Here is an 8,945-nt window from a genome sequence, read left to right as displayed (position 1 = left end):
AGGTCCCCAGTGGGGGACACGTGAGAGGCAACCACACACTGATGTTTCTCTCCCTCTCTCAAAAATAAATAAAATCTTAAAAAAAAAAAAAAAAAAAAAGGAAAGGACAAATAGCACCCAGCTGGTGTGTCTCAGTGGATTGATTGCAGGCCTATGAACAAAAAGGTCGCTGGTTCGATTCCCCATCAGGGCACATGCCTGGGTTGTGGGGCCAGGTCCCCAGTTGGGGGTGTGCAAGAGGCAGCTGACTGATGATGTTTCTCTCACACATCAATGTTTCTCTCCCTCTCTTCCTCCCTCCCTTCCTCTCTCTAAAAATAAATAAAATCTTAAAAAAAATAATAAAGAACAAATAGATCAATGGAACTATAGAGTTCAGAAATAGATCCCCAGAAATACAGGGTGGGGCAAAAGTAGGTGTACAATTGTGAGTGAACACAAAACTTTATTATTGTATTATTATTCATTATATTATTTTCCATACAGACAACTGTAAACCTACTTTTGCCCCACCCAGTACAGTCAACTGATCTTTGGCAAAGGAGCAAAGGTGACAGAATGGAGAAAGGACAGTTTTGTCAACAGATGGTGCTGGAGCAACTGGACGTCCCCATGCAAAGAAAGTGAATCTAGATACAGACCTCTCACCTTCTACCTACATGAACTCAAAGTAGATCACAGACCTAAATTCGTAGTTAAATACGAAACTACAAAACCTCTAGAAGATACCATGGAAGAAAATCCAGATGACTTTGGGTTTGGCAAGGAGTTTTTATTTTTACTGAATTTATTGGGGTAACATTGGTTAATAAAATTATATAGGTTTCAGGGGTACAAGGTGAGTTTTTATTTATAACATAAAAAGCATGGTCCATGGCAGAAAAAAGTGATAAGTTGAACTTCATTAAAATTAAAAACTGCCCTGCAAAAGACTGTGAAGAGAATGAAACGACAAGCCCAAGAAAATATCTGCAAGACCCTCGAAGGACTAGTATCCAAAATATACAAGGAACTCTTGAAACTCCACAATAAGAAAACAACCTGGTGCAAAAAAAAAAAAAAAAAAGAGCAAAAGAGCTGAGTAGACCTCTCCTCACAGATCACGGAGACGGCAAGTACGCACGGGCAGAGCCGCTCTGCATCATACAGCACTAGGGGACTGCAAATGAAGACCACCCATCACCGCACCTACTACAATGGCTGAAATCCAAAACACAAACGCATGCCCTGACGATGACACAGAGCAGGTCAACTCACTGAGGGTGAGAATGCGAAACGCACAGCCGCCTGGCCGAAGAGCTCAGCTGCTTTCAGCATTGTCCTGATAAGCCACGGCCGGGGGCTCGATACAGACAAGGGTCAACCTACAAATGCATAAATAAGTGGAAAACGAATGTTTCTCTCCCTCTCTGAAAAATCAATGAAATATTTCACATAAAATATTTGAAGCCTGACAAGTACGGGCTGTATAGCACTCTCCCTTAAAAAATAAAAATAACTAAACTTATGATCCAGCAGTCATGCTCCTGTTTACTCAAATGAGTTGAAAACTTATGTCCTAGGAAAATTAAAAAAAAAAAGAAAGAGCCCTTGTATCCACACAAACACCTTCCCATGGACATTTCCAACAGGTTCGTTCATAAATGCCCAAAACGGGAAGGACTGAGATGTCCTTCAGCAGGTGTATTGATACATGAACTGCGGTGCATCCAGACAATGGGGTATTATTCAGCACTAAAAAGCTGTGAGCTTGGAAGCCATGGAAAGACGTGGAGGAACCTTAAATACATATGCTAAGTGAAAGAAGCCAATCTGAAAAGGCTACATACTGTATGATTCCAACTATAAGACATTTTGCAAAAGGGTCAAAGTAGAGAGAGCGCGAAGGCATCAGTGACTGTCAGGGGGCGGGGGAGGGATGAATAGCTGGAGCACATGGAATTTTTCGGGCAGTGAAGCTGTTCTGCATGATACTGTAATGGTGGATATGTGACATCATCATTTGCCAAAACCCACAGAAATGTGCAACACAAAGACTGAACCCGGATGTAAACTGTGGACTTCAGCTGGTAACTATTTATCAATGTTGGTTGATCAGCTGTGGCAAATGTACCACATTAATGCAACATGTTAGTAGGGGAGACTCCGGGGGGACACGAGCACTGTGCTAATTGATCAGTTTCCTGTGAACTTAAAGTCTCTCTGTAAAACAAAGTGATGTAAAAAATAGCCACATGATAAAAAAAAAAAAAACCCAATTAGAAAATGAGCAAAACAGAAGTGACATTTCACTGGGGGAGGACAGGCGTGGTAAGTGTGCACGTGAGGAACGGCCGGCATTGTTAGCCATCAGGGACACTCAAACCAAAACCACGGCAGGGTGCTGCTGCGTGCCTGTCAGAAAGGCTGAGCAAAACCGCGTGGACAAACCCAAACACTGGGGAGCGCGCAGAGAAACCCGGTCACTCCCGCATTTTGGTCAATACCTGAAAAAGGGACACCCATCCAGAAAACAGTGTGGTAGTTTTTTGAAAAACTAGACATGAAAACTACGAAACCAAACAAAACCCAACCTACCCTGTGGCCCTGGGCATTTGTTCCGGAGAAAAAGAAGACACGTTCACACAAAAACCTTACAGGAATGTTCACAGCAGCTCTATTTGTGATGGCCCCAAGCTAGAAACGAGCCGGGTGTCCTTCAAAGAGCAAGTGGTTAAACGAGGGTGCATCCGTACCGTGGGGTTGTGCACAACAATGGAAAGTATGATATTACAGTTGTCCCATTCAGCATAATCAATAAATATATTTAAAAAAAAAGGAAGTATGAGGCCACTGGGATGTATTTATACAGCCACCAAGACGAATTTCTGAAGGATTATACTGATTGAAAAAAGCCGGTCCCAAAAGTATACTTTCTGGTATACTTTCTGGTTCCATTTATATACCATTCTTGAAATGAGAAAGTTCTAGAACGGGGGAACAGGTCAGCCAGTCATCGCCAGGGGTTGGGCAGGGTGGGTCCGGGAGGAAGGCGAGTGCAGCACGCGCTCCTTGTGGCGAGGGAAGTGTTCTTTATTTCGTCTGCAGCAAGTGAAGATTCTGGTTGTGATATTCAATATAGTTTTGAAGATGTTAGAGGGAATCTGGGTGAAGAATACGTTGGGTCTCTTATTTCTTACAACAGTATCTTAATCTACAAGTATCTCAGAATAAAAATGTATTCATGTTAAAAAATCAGATTATAAGGTGGAAGTGGGGCAACAGTATTTGTCTTAGAAGGTAAACAAGACTTTCTATAAGCCAGTCAGCTACAGGCACTGTGAGAGTGATGGGGGAGCTCAAGAGTTAAAGATTTCATTTTCGGTTGATGGGCTCACGTGATTAATGCCGTGGAAGGCTGTCACTCCAGGAACTGGAGTGCCCGACTCCAGGAGGTCCACGAGCAATTCAACCTCTGCGCCCCAGGGGGCCTGCAAGCCCTGGGGGTGGTGTCTGAGCCCTTGTGTTCCTGGAAAATCGCTGGTGGACTGCGACTCTTACCCAGTTAACCTTTTCTCCAGACCCCTTACCTACCCTTCCTTCTCCCTATAAAAAGGCCGGCTTGAAGTGTGATGTTAAGATCATTTTTGAGGTTACATAACTCAGCATCTTCTCAGATCGCTGGCCATCTGAATCAAGTGCCCACAAAGATTCAGTCCTTGCCTCTACGGACTGGGTCTGGCGGTGACAGGCTGCACGGTGGCGGACTTCTTCCGTTTAAAGAGTAATTGGCTTTCAGTGTTTGATGCTCAGTCATCACCTTCTGAAGATTAATGGAGTTTTATTAACTTTATGTCTCCACACCTTACCTTTCTCTCCAAACTGACTTAAAAAAAAATCCTTCTGGGTGTTGGAGGCTTACGGAAGAGCAGAAGCAGCCTGGAGATGGCTGGGGGGAGATGGGGGGCAGGAACACTGAGGTGTGGCGGGGGACAGCAGGCCAGTGTGCACCGGCCACCCGTAGCAATGAAATCCATCTATTCAGGGGTGTGAAAAGCAAATTATATGGAGGCTGCCTGGAAAAAAGGAATCCACGTGGCCCAAACATCAGTTTTCACCTTTCAAAGAGCCCTTCCTTGTTTGTTTTGATGTTCCATTGAAACGCAGAAAAGCGCACGGGTCGCGTGTATACTAAGCACCATGAATTTTGAGCACACGGTGTATTCAACGCCCAGCTCCAGAAAGTCACCCCAGAAGCTGCCTTCATGCCCCTTCCAGTTATCCTTGTGCCCGCTTACACGAGTAGGGGCGTGCCTGTGTTCTTTTGAGCCTGGCTTATTTTGATCACCATTGTGAGAGCCTTCTGTAAGGTTGTTTATACTTGTAGATCTTCATTCCCATATTGCTCTCCATACTCCACTGGCAGATACACTGTGGGGGGGAAAAGGGGTTCCATGGACAGTAACCTCACAGGGTGAGCTGACCATGAATTCCTAACCAGTCAGGTCATGCCAGGTGGCCACACCCCAGGCCTATGACTTCTTTAGTGAACAGTTTTACGCCAGCCTTGGCCATTGTTTCTGTGCATCTAGGTTAATACATATTTGAAATAAACCTTAACCACCCTCAAGAAAGCAAATAATCTTGTTAACTATCCGGTAACCCAGTCCCTGCCTTGCTTTCTCCCACCTCCACGTAATCTTCCTCAGGCTGCCTCCTGGATTTTAAATGCATTCACTAGGCTGCAAAACTTACTCCCTGGAGCATTGAGATCTTGCTACTCGGCACTTGTCATCCATTTAGCTCAAGTCAATTCATAAAAATTCTCTGCAGGTTTGGACGTTTCTTACATCAGTGCTACAATTTAACCATTCTAATGTTATAAGACATTTCCCACTTGGAAATTCTCGGACACGTCTTTTGGGAACCAACTATGTATTTCTGCTGGCTACACAGCTACTGAATGAAAATCCTGAGCCAGCTCTCCTTGAACAGTTAGTTTCTAAAGGGACTGTAACCACTTCACACTTCTACCAGCACTGAGCTAGACCCTCCCAACCCTTGGTATTCGCAGGCTTGTAAGTTGTAGTCATTTTTGTGGGTGTGCACTGGAATTGTGTTTGGGTTTTAATGATGATAAAACTGGCCTGAGGGCCATCTTTTGAGAGGCCAAGCACACAAGACTCCTTGGTGTAGGGACCAAATTTGCCCTGGGGAGTTTTTCTTCCATTGACAAAGGGTCTGTTTGGTTTAGGCCTGCACCGAAGGTGAGAAGGTGGAACATTTTTTTCCCTTGTACTTAACAGTGCAGCTTGAACCATCTTAACCAAAGAGGGGGCCAGAAACCAGCAGGACAGGACTAGTTCACTTGCGAGGGGCCAGAATTAACTGTTGAGGGGCACGCACACGCCGTTACAGTTAAGACCCCCTTCTCTAAACACGCACAACGCCCAGACTTAGAATGTCATTCCCTCCATGTTCCTACGGAACGGGACAGCACGAAGATAACTTTCAGGTGTCTGTCCCAGTGGCAGCTGGATTCCAGCCACTTATCTGTGGGAACCCACTCGGACCTCAGGATTGATATGAAGATGATTTTAAACTGAAGACATCTGATATTGAACAGATGCAAAAGACAGCTTTTTCAGAGCTTCCCTTATCTGACCAGGGCAGAGCCTTCCCAGAGCAAGGCTGGAACCAAAGCCCTCTCCCAGGAAGCTTCTCTGGGCAGAAGGAAGACGGTGAAAAAACACTCACACCTGCATAAACAAACATTATCACAGATTTTCTTTCACACGTTTATCAATTTTGAGAGAGAGAGAGAAGGGGGGAGGAGATGGGTGGAGGGAGAGACACACACAGAGTGAAAAACATTGATGTGAGAAAGGAATGCCCTGCGCCAGCTGCCTCCCTCCTGCAGGCGCCCTGACCGGGGATCAAACCCACAGCCTTTCTGTGAGCTGGACGATGCTCCAACCCATTGAACCTCCCGGCCAGGGCCAGAGGCTTCCCTATCTTCCGTCTCTCCCTTTAAAAACCCACTGTCTTCCCAGGGAAGCCTTTTTCTCCCCCTCCCATTAAATTAGGTTAGAAACCCCTATCTTTAATTGTATGAAGGGGCCACGTCTTTCGTGTGCACTTCTGTTAAGCTTTTCGTCACTCACTGAACCCCGTTGGTGGTGGAGGAAGCAGTTACCTCCCCAACAACCCTGTGACGGGCGTGGGCCCCACCGATGCGGCCGCGCGTCCCCCCGCCCCAGGGTGCGCCCTCACCCCGCCGGGCACGGCGGCGGCAGCTGGCACACACACCGTGGGCACACGCGCGGCCCGCCTGCGTGTGGTCGCAGGGGAATAACGCGGGTGTAATAACTTACCGTTTTAATGTGCACATTCCACCTAAAATGTCCCATGGTGTGCGTGCGCGTGACATTATGTCACAGAATTACATGCCTAGGATTTTGTAATAAAAAAGGGGCGTCGTTTGTGCTGGACCCCGTTTACGACTTTTTAAGTCTTCTGCTTTCACGGCGCCCAAGTGACCCCTGTGTCGGGGGTCTGGTGAAAAACCACCAAATCCAATGTTTGCCCTGAGTTTTCCTCTCTGCGGAGCAGGGACCTTCGACATAGTAAACCAGCCTCCTCACCAGGCAGGGCCTGCTGCCCCCGCGCCCCCCATCTACTCAGAAGGGGGTTCCAGCACCGGAAACGCCCGGACTCCGGATTTACCCCTAAAAATAATAGGCTGCTCGTCACATAGGCACGTTCATTGCCCCGCTCCCCTTCCGCTCCAAGAGCTGGGACAGCAAAACCCTTTCGCCAGGGGACAAAGGTGGGGCCCAAGTCGGACCAGCGTTCTGAAAAGAGGATTCCATCTGTTTGGTGTATGGTACATTTTTAGAAAAATCAAATGGAAAAGGGACCTGAAATATACGTAATATTTCTTTCCTTCTTCTGGAGGGATACAGAGCCCCCCCCCCGCGCTCCCCGCCCCCCCCCCCCCCCAACGTTCAGCGCTGTCCCTGGCGGCCCGGGCCTCGGGCTTCAGCCCCCCGGGCACCGGCTGGGAACGCGAAGCCTGCGCTGAGCGAGACCGGGTGGTGGGGTGCGCCCCGAGCTGCGCCTCCGGGCTCCGGGGACGCGGCGCACCGGCCCCGGGTTAGCTTACCTGCAGGGCTGCAGCGAGGCGTGGACGGGCCACCCCGACACGCCAGGATCACCTGGGCGGAGGGGGCCGAAGTGGGACGCGGAGCATTTGGGTACCGCGCTCAGGGAGGGGTGCGATGCCGAGGGCGGGGGTGGGGGAAGCCCGCGGGCCCCCAGCTCCCCCCCAACCCCGCGGCGGGTGGCTCAGGGCCTGGGCTCCGGGCTGCGCGGCCGCCACCCTCCTGGCAGCTGGGCTCTCGAAGAGCCCGAGCGCTGCGCGGGCACAAGTCCCGTCCTCGTCGGGCGCCCAGGTGACCCGCAGAGGCGGCGGGTCCCGTCCCGCGCCCACGCGCCGCTCGGTCTTGGGCGGAAAGCCCCGGGACTTTAAAAACACCGGCGCGGCACCCCACCCCAAACCGCTGCAAGCAAACCCCGGGGCTGGGCGTTGGAGCAGCTCCCAAGGGAGTCCCTCGTGCAGCCACCTGAGCTGCATTCTCTACAGGGATCCGAGGGAGTGCCCGGGAGAGCTGCTAGCTGTCCGAAGTCGGTAAGGGGGTTTAAAAAGACGCCGTTTCTGAATGATAGGGGGCAGCCTCGTGTGAAAAATTACACGAAAGGGGCGTACTTACGTTTTCATGACTTTCTTGGTTTTGATTTTGAAAATTGGGTTCATGTGGCAAGTGCCTGGCATTAAGAACACCTACTTGCACCGCTAAAACCACGCCCTGAATTCCGGTTCACACTGGGTCGAGCACATACCTTCGTGTCTCAAATACACGCGTGCTCTTTTTTTATTCGTGTTGTTTGCGACAGAGAACAGCTGAGTGCCGCTGTGCTTAATTTGCTGCAAAGGAACTTGTCCCGCTCCCTCCAAAAGCTAATCAGGCAAATTGTGCCAATGTCCCCAGATGCAATCCGTCGACGCCACGCTCGCTATTCCTTAGCAGATGCAAAGGATGACAAGTGTCAGTACTTCATACAACTAGATTTAATAAGTTGTTATTACAGAAAAAAATGAAGTCCAAACTACAAAGTTTAAGCAGTTGTAAGCAATAGCTGCACTGAGCTCCATGGTTAGTCACAGTACCGCAGTTCCGTACAAGCAACATTAGTCCAAGCCCCGAAGGCGGAAGCCGAGTAAGGGTTACCAGAGCAAAAACAATCGGAGGACAGGTAATAAAAGATACAATACATTTAAAATTAGTCGTTAGTTGAAAAACAAATACAGAGATCTTAGCTGTGAACACTCGAAAAGTTATGTCCATTATTTTGACAGCAAAAATACAAATACCTAATACTTTATACCCCAACAGAACTATACCAAGAAAAAAAGAGCGTAAGTTATCCTGTATTAGCACCCGAGTTTTCTATTTGTTGCGATTAACTTCATCGTCATACACACTTAAACATCCCCAAATCACAGACCCACTTCTTGACTCATTTGGGGGTATAAAGTCAACAGCATCAATTATAAAATACTCTGTGGTAAAATGGAACACTATTGCAGCTGAGACAGAGAAGTTCGGTTATCATCAGAAAAGAAAACAGAAAATGTTAGCTGACATACCATACAAACTGGTGAAAAAGCAACAATCCATACAAATAAGCCAGATTTAACAAAAGGACACTTTTTTTTTTTCACTAAGCTGTGACTAATCTTTCACTCAAACCTTGCAAGTAGAGATGTCACTATACTCAAATATTTAGGTAGGAGCTTTACCCAGTTAAATACCATTTTGTTGCTAATACAATAGGTAAAATTAAAACTAGCAGTTATTTGCTAAATTGCATAAATGCAATACATTCTGCATTAGCCCATGCCT

Source organism: Desmodus rotundus, chromosome 4 (assembly GCF_022682495.2).
Source record: "Desmodus rotundus isolate HL8 chromosome 4, HLdesRot8A.1, whole genome shotgun sequence".
Lineage (NCBI taxonomy): Eukaryota > Metazoa > Chordata > Mammalia > Chiroptera > Phyllostomidae > Desmodus > Desmodus rotundus.
The sequence above is the reverse complement of the archived record's forward strand: the minus strand, read 5'-3'. Positions refer to the sequence as shown.